This window comes from Saccopteryx leptura, unplaced genomic scaffold (genome assembly GCF_036850995.1).
Source record: "Saccopteryx leptura isolate mSacLep1 unplaced genomic scaffold, mSacLep1_pri_phased_curated manual_scaffold_41, whole genome shotgun sequence".
In the NCBI taxonomy this organism is placed as follows: domain Eukaryota; kingdom Metazoa; phylum Chordata; class Mammalia; order Chiroptera; family Emballonuridae; genus Saccopteryx; species Saccopteryx leptura.
Genome location: NW_027095723.1, coordinates 350,427 through 364,648, shown reverse-complemented (window position 1 = coordinate 364,648; position 14,222 = coordinate 350,427). Strand labels below are relative to the sequence as shown.

The following is a 14,222-nucleotide window of genomic DNA, read 5'->3' as shown; positions in this document are numbered from 1 at the left end:
ACTTTACTTCACACCTTAAGGAACTGGAAAAAGAAGAACAAAGACAACCCAAAACCAGCCAAAGAAAGAAGATAATAAAAATCAGAGCAGAAATAAATGAAATAGAGAACAGAAAAACTATAGAAAAAATTAATAGAACAAGGAGCTGTTTCTTTGAAAAGATCAACAAAATTGACAAACCCCTGGCAGGACTTACCAAGGAATAAAGAGGAAGAACTCATATAAGCAAAATCCAAAATCAAAGAGGAGAAATCACCACAGACATTGTAGATATGCAAAGAATTATTGTAAAATACTATGAAAAACTTTGTGCCACTAAATTCAACAACCTAGAAGAAATGGATAAATTCCTAGAACAATACAACCTTCCTAGACTGAGTCAGGAAGAAGCAGAAAGCCTAAACAGACCTATTTCGTAGAGAAGAAATAGAAAAAACCATTAAAAACCTCCCCAAAAATAAAAGTCCAGGCCCAGACGGCTATACTAGCGAATTTTATCAAACATTTCAAAGAAAACTTGGTTTCTATTCTACTTAAAGTCTTCCAAAAAATTGAAGAAGAAGCAATGCTTCCAAACACATTTTATGAGGCTAATATAACCCTCATACCGAAACCAGGCAAGGATGGCACAAAAAAAGAAAACTACAGACCAATATCTCTAATGAATACAGATGCTAAAATACTAAACAAAATACTAGCAAATCGAATACAACAACATATTTAAAAAAAAATACATCATGATCAAGTGGGATTCATCCCAGAATCTCAAGGATGGTTCAACATACGTAAACCGGTTAACGTAATACACCACATCATCAAAACAAAGAACAAAAACCACATGATCTTATCAATAGACGCAGAAACGGCATTTGATAAAATACAACACAATTTTATGTTTAAGACACTCAACAAAATGGGTATAGAAGGAAAATATCTCAACATGATAAAGGCCATATATGATAAACGATCAGCTAACATCATATTAAATGGCACTAAACTGAAGGCTTTCCCCCTTAAATCAGGAACAAGACAGGGTTGTCCACTCTCTCCACTCTTTTTAATGTGGTACTAGAGGTTCTAGCCAGAGCAATCAGACAAGACAAAGAAATAAAAGGTATCCATATCGGAAAAGAAGAAGTAAAGGTATCACTTTTTGCAGATGATATGATGCTATACATCGAAAACCCCAAAGAATCCACAAAAAGACTACTAGAAACAATAAACCAATACAGTAAGGTCGCAGGATACAAAATTAACATACAAAAGTCCATAGCCTTTCTATATGCCAACAATGAAACATTTGAGAAAAAACTCAAAAAAATAATCCCCTTCACGATTGCAAAAACATAAATAAAATACTTAGGAATAAACATAACAAAGAATGTAAAGGTCTTATATAACAAAAACTACAAACCATTGTTAAGGGAAATATAAAAAGATATAATGAGATGGAAGAATATTCCTTGTTCTTGTTTAGGAAGAATAAATATAATCAAGATGGCCATATTACCCAAAGCAATATACAAATTTAATGCAATTCCCATCAAAATTCCACTGACATTTTTTTAAAAAATGGAATAAAAAAATTATCAGATTCATATGGAACTATAAAAAACCCCAATTAGCCAAAGCAATCCTAAAGAAAAAGAATGAAGCCAGGGGCATTACAATACCTGACCTCAAACTATATTATAGGGCCACGACAATCAAAACAGCATGGTATTGGCAGAAAAATAGCCACTCAGACCAATGGAACAGAATAGAAAGCCCAGAAATAAAACCACATATATATGGTCAAATAATTTTTGATAAAGGGGCCAACAACACACAATAAAGAAAAGAAAGCCTTTTCAACAAATGGTGCTGGGAAAACTGGAAAGCCACATGCAAAAGAATGAAACTGGACTACAGTTTGTCCCCTTGTACTAAAATTAATTCAAAATGGATCAAAGATCTAAATATAAGACCTGAAACAATAAAATACATAGAGAAGACATAGGTTCTAAACTCATGGACCTTGGTTTTAAAGAGCATTTTATGAATTTGACTCCAAAGGCAAGAGAAGTGAAGGCACAAATTAATGAATGGGACTAGATCAGACTACGTTTTTGCTCAGCAAGAGAAACTGATAACAAAATAAACAGACAGCCAACTAAATGGGAAATGATATTTTCAAACAACTGCTCAGATAAGGGCCTAATATCCAAAATATACAAAGAACTCTTAAAATTCAACAACAAACAAACAAACAATCCAATAAAAAAATGGGAAGAGGACATGAACAGACACTTCTCCCAGGAAGAAATACAAATGGCCAACAGATATAAGAAAAGATGCTCATCTTCTTTAGTTATTAGAGAAATGCAAATCAAAACTGCAATAAGATATCACCTCACTCCTGTTAGATTAGCTATTATTAACAAGACAGGTAATAGCAAATGTTGGAGAGGCTGTGGAGTAAAAGGAACCCTCATTCACTGTTGGTAGGAATGTAAGTAGTACAACCATTATGGAAGAAAGTATGATGGTTCCTCAAAAAACTGAAAATAGAACTACCTGATGACCCAGCAATCCCTCTACTGGGTATATACACTCAAAACTCAGAAACATTGATACGTAAAGACACATGCAGCCCCATGTTCATTGCAGCATTGTTCACAGTGGCCAGGACATGGAAACAACCAAAAAGCCTGTCAATAGATGACTGGATAAAGAAGATGTGGCACATATACACTATGGAATACTACTCAGCCATAAGAAATGATGACATCGGATCATTTACAGCAAAATGGTGGGATCTTGATAACATTATACGAAGTGAAATAAGTAAATCAGAAAAAAACAGGAACTGCATTATTCCATACGTAGCAGGGATATAAAAGCGAGACTAAGAGACATTGGTAAGAGTGTGGTGGTTACAGGGGGTGGGGGGAGAGGGAAAGGGAAAGGGGAAGGGGGATGGGCACAAAGAAAACTAGATAGAAGGTGACAGAGGACAATCTGACTTTGGGTGATGGGTAAGCAACATAATTGATAGACAAGACAACCTGGACATGTTTTCTTTGAACATATGTACCCTGATTTATTGATGTCACCCTAGTAAAATTAATAATAATAAAAAAAAGAGATAGCAGGTGGAGACTCTGCCTCAGGTACTAAAAGTAACTCAGTTGTGAGCATGGCCCCAGATGGGAAGAGCATTGTCCCCAGACAGGAGTTACCAGGGGGATCCCAGTCAAGGTGTATACAGGAGTCTGTCTCTCTAGCTCCCCTCTTCTCACTTAGAAAAAATAAAAAATAACAAAAAGGTAGCCTGATAGGTGGTTGTGTGGTAGATAGAGTGTTGAACTGAGATGCTAAGATCCCAGGTTCAGAACCCTAAGGTCATGGGCTTGAGCACAGGCCCATTCGGCTTGAGTGCAGGCTCATCAGCTTGAGCATGGGGTGGCTGAATTGAAGCCAAAGGTCCCTGGCTTGAGCAAGGGGTCACTGACTCAGCTGGGACCCCCCATCCCACCCGGTCTAAACATATGAGAAGCAATCAATGAACAGATGAAATGCTACAACTATGAGTTGATGCTTCTCATCTCTCTCCCTTCATTGTGTGTGTGTGTGTGTGTGTGTGTGTGTGTGTGTGTGTGAGAGAGAGAGAGAGAGAGAGAGAGAGAGAGAGAGAGAGAGAGAGAGAGAGAGAGATAGGGACAGACTGGAAGGGAGAGATATGAGATGCACCAATTCTTTGTTGTAGCACCTTAGTTTATCATTGATTGCTTTCTCATATGTGCCTTGACCAGGAGGCTACAGCAGACTGAGTGACTCCTTGCTCAAGCCAGCAACCTTGGGCTCAAGCTGGTGAGCCTTGCTCAAACAAGATGAGCCTGCGTTCAAGCTGGCTACCTCAGGGTTTCAAACCTGGTTCCTCCACATCCCAGTCCAATGCTCTATCCACTGCACCACTGCCTGGTCAGGTACTCTACCTTCCTGTCTATCTGTCTCTCTCCAGTTTAAAAAAAAAGATTAAAAAAATGTGGAAGAGAAAATAGGAACAAAGAACAAGAACAACAAATAGAAAACAGTAACAAATATCAACATTAATCCAACTATATCAATAATCACTTTATAAGTCAATGATCTAAATAAATCAATTAAAAGACACTATGAGAATAAATAAAAAACTAGATCCAAATATATGCTAACTACAAGAAGCCCCCTTGAAATATAAAAACACATATAGATCAAAAGTAAAGAACCAGCAGCTTTATTCATAATTGCCAAAACTCGGAAGCAACCAAGATATTCTTCAGTAGGTAAATGAGTAAACTGTGGTCAATTAACAATGAAATATTATTCACACTAAAAAGAAGTGAGCTATTATGTATGAAAACACATGAAGGAAATTTATACACATATTACTAAGTGAAAAGCCAATATGAAAAAACTGTATGATTTAAGAATAAGACATTATGGAAAAGGTAAAATCATGGAGACAGTAAAAATATCAGTAGTCTCCAGAGGCTTTGGAGGGATGTGATGAACAGGCAGGATTTTTAAGGCAGTGAAACTATTCTGTGTATTACATGGTTATATATTATTTTATAGTCATGAAAACCCATAGAATGTACAATAAATACCAAGAATAAACTCTAATGTGAATGATGGACTTTGGTGAAAATGACGTGTCAGTGAAGCTTCATCAATTATAATACAGGTATCCACTGTAGCAGGTGATATTGACAGTGGAAAAAGGTGTAGTGTGGAGGGTATGGGGGATGAAAGCATATGGGAAATCTTTGTACCTCTTGCTCAATTTTACTCTGACCCTAAAAATGCTCTAAAAATAAAGTTTAATTTTTTTATTTTTTACAGAGACAGAGAGTCAGAAAGAGGGATAGATAGGGACAGACAGGAGCTACCATGTCCCAGAAGGGAACCAATATCTCTTATAACAGCTCTGTGCATTAACAGGGTCACCTACACCTAAGAAAGCCCGTGCAAAGCTCTAGCTTCCTGATGGGTACTGATGGCCATTTAAGGTCCACGGGGGGTGGAGGCTAAGGCTGGTCTGCTGTAACCTGCAGAATGAGTAAGAGTGAGGTGGGATGCTTCAATCATCAGTTTTTCGTTGTGACACCTTAGTTGTTCATTGATTGCTTTCTCATGTGTGCCTTGACCGCGGACCTTCAGCAAACCGAGTAACCCCTTGCTTGAGCCAGTGACCTTGGGTCCAAGCTGGTGAGCTTTTGCTCTAACCTGTTAAGCTCGTGCTTAAGCTGGCAACCTTGGGGTCTCGAACCTGGATCCTCTGCATCCAAGCCTGACGCTCTATCCACTGCGCACCACCTGGTCAGGCAAAGTTAATTTCTTAAATGAGCTATTAAGGGATATCGTAAGTACAGAAATAGCTTTCTAATTCTCTTATATGTAATATGTTTCTAATTGTTTAGACATTTGGAACAAAACCAATATATCTCAGCATCTCTACTAGAGGAGGGCTCTTAAAAGACAAATCTCTACTTCCATAACACTAGCACCCAGCTGAGTGCCTAGCCCTACACGGATACTAACTCAATGTTTACTAACGTTGTTAGGAAAAGTAAAGGTGCTTAGGGGAAAAAGGATCAAAGTTGGAGTTAGATTAACCTTGTTTGGCTATTTCTTAGTTTTTATGAACCTAGAGTTTCACTGAGGTTCATTTCTGAAATGGAGATAGTATCACAAAATTGTTGTAAAGACCAAGTAAGAAGCACTACATATAAGTCTTTTTAAATTGCACAATGTTTTATAAAATCAGTTACTCTTATTTATGTAAATAACTAACCAGATACTAAGTTAAAAGATACAGGGATGAACTGAAACTTCAAATTAAAAAAAACACTACCATTGCCCTGTCCGGTTGGCTCAGCGGTAGAGCATCCACCTGGTGTGTGGAAGTCCTGGGTTCAATTCCTGGCCAAGGCACACAGGAGAAGCGCCCATCTGCTTCTCCACCCTTGAAACAGTTATCAAAAAGCTCCCAAAAAAGAAAAGTCCTGGGCCTGATGGCTTCACAAGTGAATTCTACCAAATATTCAAAGAACAACTAACTCCTATCCTTCTCAAGCCATTTCAAAAAATTCAAGAGGAACGAAGACTTCCAAGCTCCTTTTATGAGGTGAGCATAATTCTGATTCCAAAACCAGGCAAAGACAACACAAAGAAAGAAAATTATAGGCCAATATCTCTGATGAATGTAGATGCTAAAATCCTCAACAAAATATTAGCAAACCGGATCCAGCAATATATGAAAAAAATCATACACCAGGATCAAGTGGGATTTATTCTTGGGAGGCAAGGCTGGTACAATATTCGCAAATCAATCAATGTGATTCATCACATAAACAAAAGGAAGGAGAAAAACCACATGATAATTTCAATAGATGCAGAAAAAGCATTTGATCAAAGTCAGTACCCATTCATGATCAAAACACTCAGCAAAGTGGGAATACAGAAAACATACGTTAACATGATAAAGGCCATCTATGACAAACCCACAGCCAACATCATACTCAATGGGCAAAAACTAAAAGCAAAACCCTCAAGATCAGGAACAAGTGTTGTATGAAAGGAGAGAAGGTTAGCACTCCCCTTGACAAGGATGGAAGAGGCTCTCAGGCCTAACAACACGCATACGGTTAAAGCATTGCCACCTACTTCGTGGCATCTAACCACTGTTTTAAAGAAGATGTGGCACATATACACCATGCTATACTATTCAGCCATAAGAAATGATGACATTGGATCACTTACAACAAAATAGTGGGATCTTGATAACATTATACAGAGTGAAATAAGTAAATCAGAAAAAAATAAGAACTGCAGCATTCCATACATTGGTGGGACATAAAAATGAGACTAAGAGACATGGACAAGAGTGTGGTGGTTACAGGGGGCGGGGGAGGGGGGGAAGGAGGGAAAGAGAGAGTGGGGGGAGGGGTACAAAGGAAACTAGATAGAAGGTGCCAGAGGACAATCTGACTTTGGGTGATGAGTATGCAACAGAATTGAATGACAAGATAACCTGGACATGTTTTCTTTGAATATATGTACCCTGATTTATTGATGTCACCCCATTAAAATAAAAATGTATTTATTAAAAAAAATCAGGAACAAGGCAGGGGTGCCCCCTTTCACCATTCTTATTCAACATAGTTCCGGAAGTCCTAGCCACAGCAATTAGACAAGAAAAATAAATAAAAGGCATCCAAATTCGAAAAGAAGTAAAACTATCATTATTTGCAGATGATATAATATTGTATATAAAAAACCCTAAAGTCGCAGTCAAAAAACTACTAGACCTGATAAATGAATTCAGCAAGGTGGCAGGATATAAAATCAATACTCAGAAATCAGAGGCATTTTTATACACTAACAATGAACTGTCAGAAAGAAATTAAGGAATCAATCACCTTTACCATTGCAACCAAAAAAATAAAGTACCTAGAAATAAATTTAACCAGGGAGATTAAAAACTTGTACTCAGAAAATTATAAAACATTGATAAAGGAAATCAGGGAAGATACAAACAAGTGGAGGCATAAACAGTGCTCATTGTTAGGAAGAATAAACATCATTAAAATGACTATATTACCCAAAGCAATTTATAAATTCAATGCAATACCGATTAAAATACCAATGACTTACTTCAAAGATATAGAACACATATTCCAAAAATTTATATGGAACCAAAAGAGAACACGAGTAGCCTCAGCAATCCTGAAAAGGAAGAATAAAGTGGGAGGTATCACACTTTTGGATATCAAGTTATACTATAAGGCCATTGTACTCAAAACAGCCTGGTACTAGCATAAGAATAGGCATATGGATCAATGGAAGAGAACTGAGAACCCAGAAATAAACCCACACCTTTATGGACAACTAATATTTGACAAAGGAGGTAAGAGCATACATTGGAGTAAAGACAGGCTCTTCAACAAATGGTGTTGGGAAAATTGGAAAGCTACCTGCAAAAAAATGAAACTAGACCACCGACTTACACCATTCACAAAAATCAACTCAAAATGGATAAAAGAGTTAAATGTAAGTCGTGAAACCAGAAGCATCTTAGAAGAAAACATAGGCAGTAAGCTCTCTGACATTTCTCGCAGCAATATATTTGCCGAATTGTCTCCACAGGTAAGTGAAATAAAAGACAGGATAAACAAATGGGACTATATCAAACTAAAAAGCTTCTGCACAGCTAAAGACAGTAAGAACAGAATAAAAAGACAAACTACACAATGGGAGAATATATTTGACAATGCGTCTGATAAGGGGTTAATAACTAAAATTTATAAAGAACTTGTAAAACTTAATACCAGGAAGACAAACAATCCAATCCAAAAATGGACAAAAGAAATGAATAGACACTTCTCCAAAGAGGACATATAGATGGCCAATAGGCAGAGGAAAAAATACTCAACATCACTAATCAGTAGAGAAATGCAAATTAAAACCACAATGAGATATCACCTAACACCAGTCAGAATGGCGCTCATCAACAAAACAACACAAACTAAGTGCTGGTGAGAATGTGGAGAAAAGGGAACCCTCCTGCACTGCTGGTGGGAATGCAGACTGGTGCAGCCACTGTGGAAAACAATATGGAGATTCCTCAAAAAATTAAAAATCCAACTGCCTTTTGACCCAGCTATACCAGTGTTAGGAATATACCCCAAGAACACCATAGCACTGTTTGAAAAGAAGAAATGCACCCCCATGTTTATGTCAGCATTGTTCACAATAGCGAAGATCTGGAAACAGCCCAAGTGTCCGGCAGAGGACGAGTGGATTAAAAAGCTTTGGTACATATATACTATGGAATACTACTCAGCCATAGAAATGATGACATCGGATCATTTACAACAACATGGATGAACCTTGATAACATTATACTGATCGAAATAAGTAAATCAGAAAAAACTATGGGGGTGAGGAGAGGGAGGGGAACGGGGGAGGAGAGGGGCATAAAGAAAACCAGTTAGAAGGTGAGGAAAGACAATTGGACTTTAGGTGATGGGAATGCAGCATAAGAAAATGGCAAAATAACCTAGAGCTGTTTTCTCTGAACATATGTACCCTGATTTATCAATGTCACCCAATTAAAATTAATAAAAAAAATTTAACCAAGGATGCAAAAGACCTGTAGTTGAAAAATTATACAACACTGAAGAAATTGAAGATATAAATAAATGGAAGCGTATACTGTACCAATAGAACAAATTAACATTCTTATAATGTCTATACTACCCAAAGCAATCTGTAGAATCAATGCAGTTTCTATTATAATACTAATGGTGTATTTCATAGAACTAGAACAATAATAAAAAAATTATGTGGAACCACAAAAAAAAAAAAAAATACAGAGAAAGAAAGAAAAGACAGAGGAGTGAGTGGAGAAGCAGATGGTCGCTTCTCCTGTGTGCTCTGAGAATTGGACCTGGGACATCCACACAGCTGCTGACACTCTACCACTGAGCCAACCTGAAGTCTAGCAATATTTTATAAGTACAAAATGACACTGCACTGGGCACTTCTGTATATAGGGTGAAACAGAAACAGACGTCCTTACCCTCATGGAGCTTACTGTTTCTTGGGGGAGAAAGAAAGATTTCCTGATGTGGAAGGAAGGTTGAAAATTTTGAGAAACTGAAAGAAGATAGGTACTCCTAGAGCATAATGGACAGCATGAGCACTCAGTAGGGCAGGGGTCCCCAAACTACAGCCCGCGGGCCAAATGCGGCCCCCTGAGGCCATTTATCCGGCCCCCGCCACACTTCTGGAAGGGCACCTCTTTCATTGGTGGTCAGTGAGAGGAGCATAGTTCCCATTGAAACATTGGTCAGTTTGTTGATTTAAATTTACTTGTTCTTTATTTTAAATATTGTATTTGTTCTCGTTTTGTTTTTTTACTTTAAAATAAGATGTGTGCAGTATGCATAGGAATTTGTTCATAGTTTTTTTTTTGTTATTTTTTTTTGTTTGTTTGTTTTTTAAGGCACAGGGTCCGCCTGGAGAAGGGACCCAGACTGTGGGGCTGGATGCAGGTGTTTCATCCAGACCAGGGATGAGGGGGAAGGAAATGGGAGAGGGAAGAGGAGAGGCGACCCCCTCTCTCCTCAGAGTTCTTCCAGAAAAAAAGGGGGCCAAGAGAATTTTTCCACTTGGGAGGAGGTAGGGGTGCAGGGGGAGCCCGAGGAGACAGGTTTTGGGGGGGAGAGGTGGTCGGTAAAAGAACAGAGGAGCTCCGGAGTGAACAGGAGAGCTGAGAAATGCGGGGAGCGAGCTCTGAAGTGGGGGGCGGGGGGCACCTGTCACCAGCTTTATCGGGGCTCAGCTTGCCAGGGGGCTGCGGAGTGTGTGGGGGCAGCTGCAAAGAGAAGAAACATCTAGAGGGGAGACAGATTTGGATCGGGAAATACGGGGAATCGGAACAAGAAAGAAGGGGGTTCGAAGGAGGAAACAAAGTCCCGAGAAGAGAAAAATGAGGAGCTTCCAAAGAGACGCCAGAGTCCCGGCCGCTGGGTCCCGGATCCCGGGGCTCGGGCCTGGCTTCGGAGGAGACATGGTGCCCGGGGCGCCGGCCGGGCCGGGTTGGGGTCGGGCCGGCGGCCCTACCTGGTACACGGAGGCCTTGGGCAGGTCCAGGCAGACGGTGCAGCACAGCACCGCGTAGAGCCGCTCCTCCAGCTTCCCGCTACCGCCGCCTCGGCCGCCCGCAGCCGCTTCTTGGGCGGTGCGTCGGGGTCGCCGGCCGCCTCCTGCAGCTGCCGGGCGCCGGCCAGGCCCGCTTCGTCCGGCCGCCCCGGCCCCGCAGCCTCGCCCACCACCGTCGCCACCGCCGCCGGCCCCGCGGCCGCCCCGGCCCCGCAGCCTCGCCCACCGCCGCCGCCACCGCCGCCGGCCCCCGCGGCCGCCCCGGCCCCGCAGCCTCGCCCACCGCCGCCGCCACCGCCGCCGGCCCCGCGGCCGCCCCGGCCCCGCAGCCTCGCCCACCGCCGCCGCCGGCCCCGCGGCCGCCCCGGCCCCGCAGCCTCGCCCACCGTCGCGGGCCGCCGCCGCCGGCCCCGCGGCCGCCCCGGCCCCGCAGCCTCGCCCACCTCCACCGCCGCCGGCCCCGCAGCCTCGCCCACCGCCGCCGCCACCGCCGCCGCCGGGCCCCGTCGCCGGACCGCCTCCACCAGCCTCCTCTGCGCCGGACATCGCTGCGGGCCGGCCCAGCGGGTGGTGCGCTCCCGCGGCTGGAGGTTAGGGGGGCCGCGCGCTGCCGCCGCCCTCTCGCCACCGCCAAGACCCCGGCAGCCCCGCTCCCTGCGCCGCCGCTTCAGTGGGTCCGGCCTGCGCGTCGCCCCGCAGCCGCCGCGGCCCCGTAGTTTTTTTTATAGTCCGGCCCTCCAACGGTTGAGGGACAGGGAACTGGCCCCCTGTGTAAAAAGTTTGGGGACCCCTGCAGTAGGGTGTACTCACCCGTTCTGTGGTCTGTCCACTGGGCCGCTGCTTCTGTTGCTGTCGGGGGTGTTTGGGTTCAGGTGCTGCTGGTGGCAGCCCACCACTGCGGACACCGCGGCCACCGCTGCCCCAGGAGGGCTGCGCACACTCGCGTGCCCGCTTGGACCGCTTCCAAGACCGCCCTAGCCTCTGCTTCAACCTCCACTGCTGCCATGGACGGGTCCGCGTCGCTGGGGGTTGGTGCACCAGCTCAGACAAGGCTTAGCAGCGACCACGGCTCCCACCTCCACGGCCAGACCCACACGCGCTCACTCAGATCACCCCCAAGGTCTCCTGCCACTGAGGGCATGCCCACGCCACCGACAGGTTTGGGCACTGGCCCGGATCTCGGCAGTGGCCGCTGTGACTTCTACCCTTGCTGGCGGGATCACACGTGCCCACAGGGACCCCCTCTGCTGTTGCTCAGGCCTCTGCCCTGTCAAGGACGGGCCCTATGCCGCAGGCAAGACAGTGTGGGAGCCCAGACCTTCGCAGGGGCTGCAGAGGTTCCCACCTTCAGAGGATGGCCCAGGCTAGCTTGCTCCAACCGCCCTGGCCTCCACAGCTGTGTCCTGGGTGTTACAGCCGCCCCCTGCCGCCTCCAGTCTGCCTGCCCTCTGCAAGCATTCAGCCCCGCTGGGGGGGGGGGGGGGTGTACACGGGGTGTTTTTGTGAACCATAAATGGCAGAAAGCCATTATAGATTTTAGGCTAGGCAAAGCACTGAGTTCTGCCCCCTCCACCTCCATATTGGCTGTGAGGCTGAGTATTGGCACCCACTTCACTTGCTTCCTTGACTTGCTGGAAGCAATTTACATGCCCTTCCACTGACTCCTTGATTGTTTTCAGAGGTTGGTAGATTTCACTAATGCATCCTGTTTATGCCTTGGAAGAGTTTCTGTTTTAGCCTTGGATGTGTTACTTTGTATCAAGGACTTCCTTGGTTTGCATAGGGCTATATAATAAAGCAAGCTGGGGCTATGGGGCACTCAGATATTGCCATCATCATTTGAAGAGTCTTCCCTGTCCCATTTTTTCTTGATGAAAAAATAATAATAAATAAATAAATAGATAGATAGAACAAAAGGGATGTGGGAGCCAGGCAGGGACTCTCTTAGCAGAGACTGCATTTAAAATGAGCAAGGTGACTTAGGGGCAAAGAGGACCACTTTGCCTGGAGACAGAGAGGTGAGCTTACAAAACACTCAGTAACAAGAGCAGAACTGTAGGCTGGAGCAACACTGAGGAGGGCCTAGGGCACCAAGATAAGGAGCTGGAATTTTGTTTCCGTATTTGACCAGGGGCAACATGCACAAAACAATGACCGGCTAGACGTCAGTGAGCTCAGAGAATCTAAGTCAACTTCTCACCTCTCTACCAGCCTCCTCATTTCCTCCTTCCTGTCCTGCCCCCAGGAATGTCAGGACCCCTCTTCAGGAACTCATTTAATTTATTGTCATCCCCCTTAACCACCCTTCCCAGGACCAAGAAGGATGGGACAGCCACTGGAGCAGACATCGTCTGCACACACCGCCCTGACCCCGCGGGCCCGGGGCTGGACAGGGAGCGGCTGTACTGGGAGCTGAGCCAGCTGACCCGTGGTGTCACCCAGCTGGGCCCCTACACCCTGGACCAGGACAGTCTCTACATCAATGGTGAGGGGCTGCCATCTTTTTACATCTCAACAGGGCCCAGATTTTCCTTTTTCCTTTTCCCTTTTCCTTCATCCTTCTCTGTCCTCACCTTATCTTTCTCTCCCTGTGTAGGTTACACCCACCAGACCTGGGCCACCACCCCCAGCAGTGAGTATTCTAAGGTTTAGAAGTCTTGTAACACTGTAAGTCCCACCCCTTAGGAATGGAAAATCCAAGAGCCCACTGCCTCCATACTCACCCCCTGCTCCACCCCCAGACTCCAATGACCAGGGACCAAGGTGATATGCTGGTTCCCCACCCCAAGCTCATGGGTATTTTCTCTCCAGTGTCTATGGTGGCCACAGTTTCTGCCAGGATCACAGCTCCTCTCTCCAGTCCCACAGGTAAGCATTCTCTTCTCTGAAGACGCTCCCAGTCACTCCTGTTGGGTTCTGATCTCGGGACACAGAGGAGGGGAGGAGTGGTGGCATCACTCCAGTGTAGCCACAGGGCACTCGGAGTCATGACAGGCCTACCAGCCCCTGCAGTGTTCTTGAATACCAGTCCCACCCCCAGCACTCAGCATCCTAAGCCATTCTCTATAACCTGTTTCTGTAAACGACCGAGTTTCTGCAAACAAAAAACAAACAAAAAAACCTGGTTTTTTAAAATTGATTTTAGAAAGAGGAGAGAGAGAGAAGGAGAGAGAGAGAAAGGAGGGGGTAGGAGTAGGAAGCATCAACTCGTAGAGTTGCTTCTTGTATGTGACTGGGCAAACCAGGGGTTTTGAACCAGGGACTTCAGCATGCCAGGTCATTGCTTTATCCACTGCACCCCCACAGGTCAGGCTGTAAGTAGTCCTTTACATATGCTTTAAATATACTCTTGAATGAGAATATACTTGAGAGGAATTATTCATGAAATAAGCCTTAGTAAGTCAATAAACTGAGTAAATTGGGGGAAAATTTATTTGGCAAATGGCCCCTCAGACAAATTCCCAGATGAGGCATTGAAGGGTGAACCTGGCTGGAAAGGTCCTCAAAGGTACTCTGGTAGGAGGAAGAAC

At 44.1% G+C, this 14,222-nt stretch overlaps 1 protein-coding gene and 1 non-coding gene across 2 annotated transcripts in view; one reads left to right on the top strand and one right to left on the bottom strand.

The window, feature by feature from the left end:
- The window catches only part of MUC16 (mucin 16, cell surface associated), a 142,097-nt gene that overhangs the window by 64,753 nt on the left and 63,122 nt on the right, over nucleotides 1–14,222 (bottom strand). The gene's annotated exons all lie outside the window — the stretch shown is intronic.
- LOC136387012 (U6atac minor spliceosomal RNA) lies at nucleotides 6,591–6,716 on the top strand. The gene has a single exon (XR_010748062.1). It is a non-coding gene; the product is annotated as a U6atac minor spliceosomal RNA (small nuclear RNA).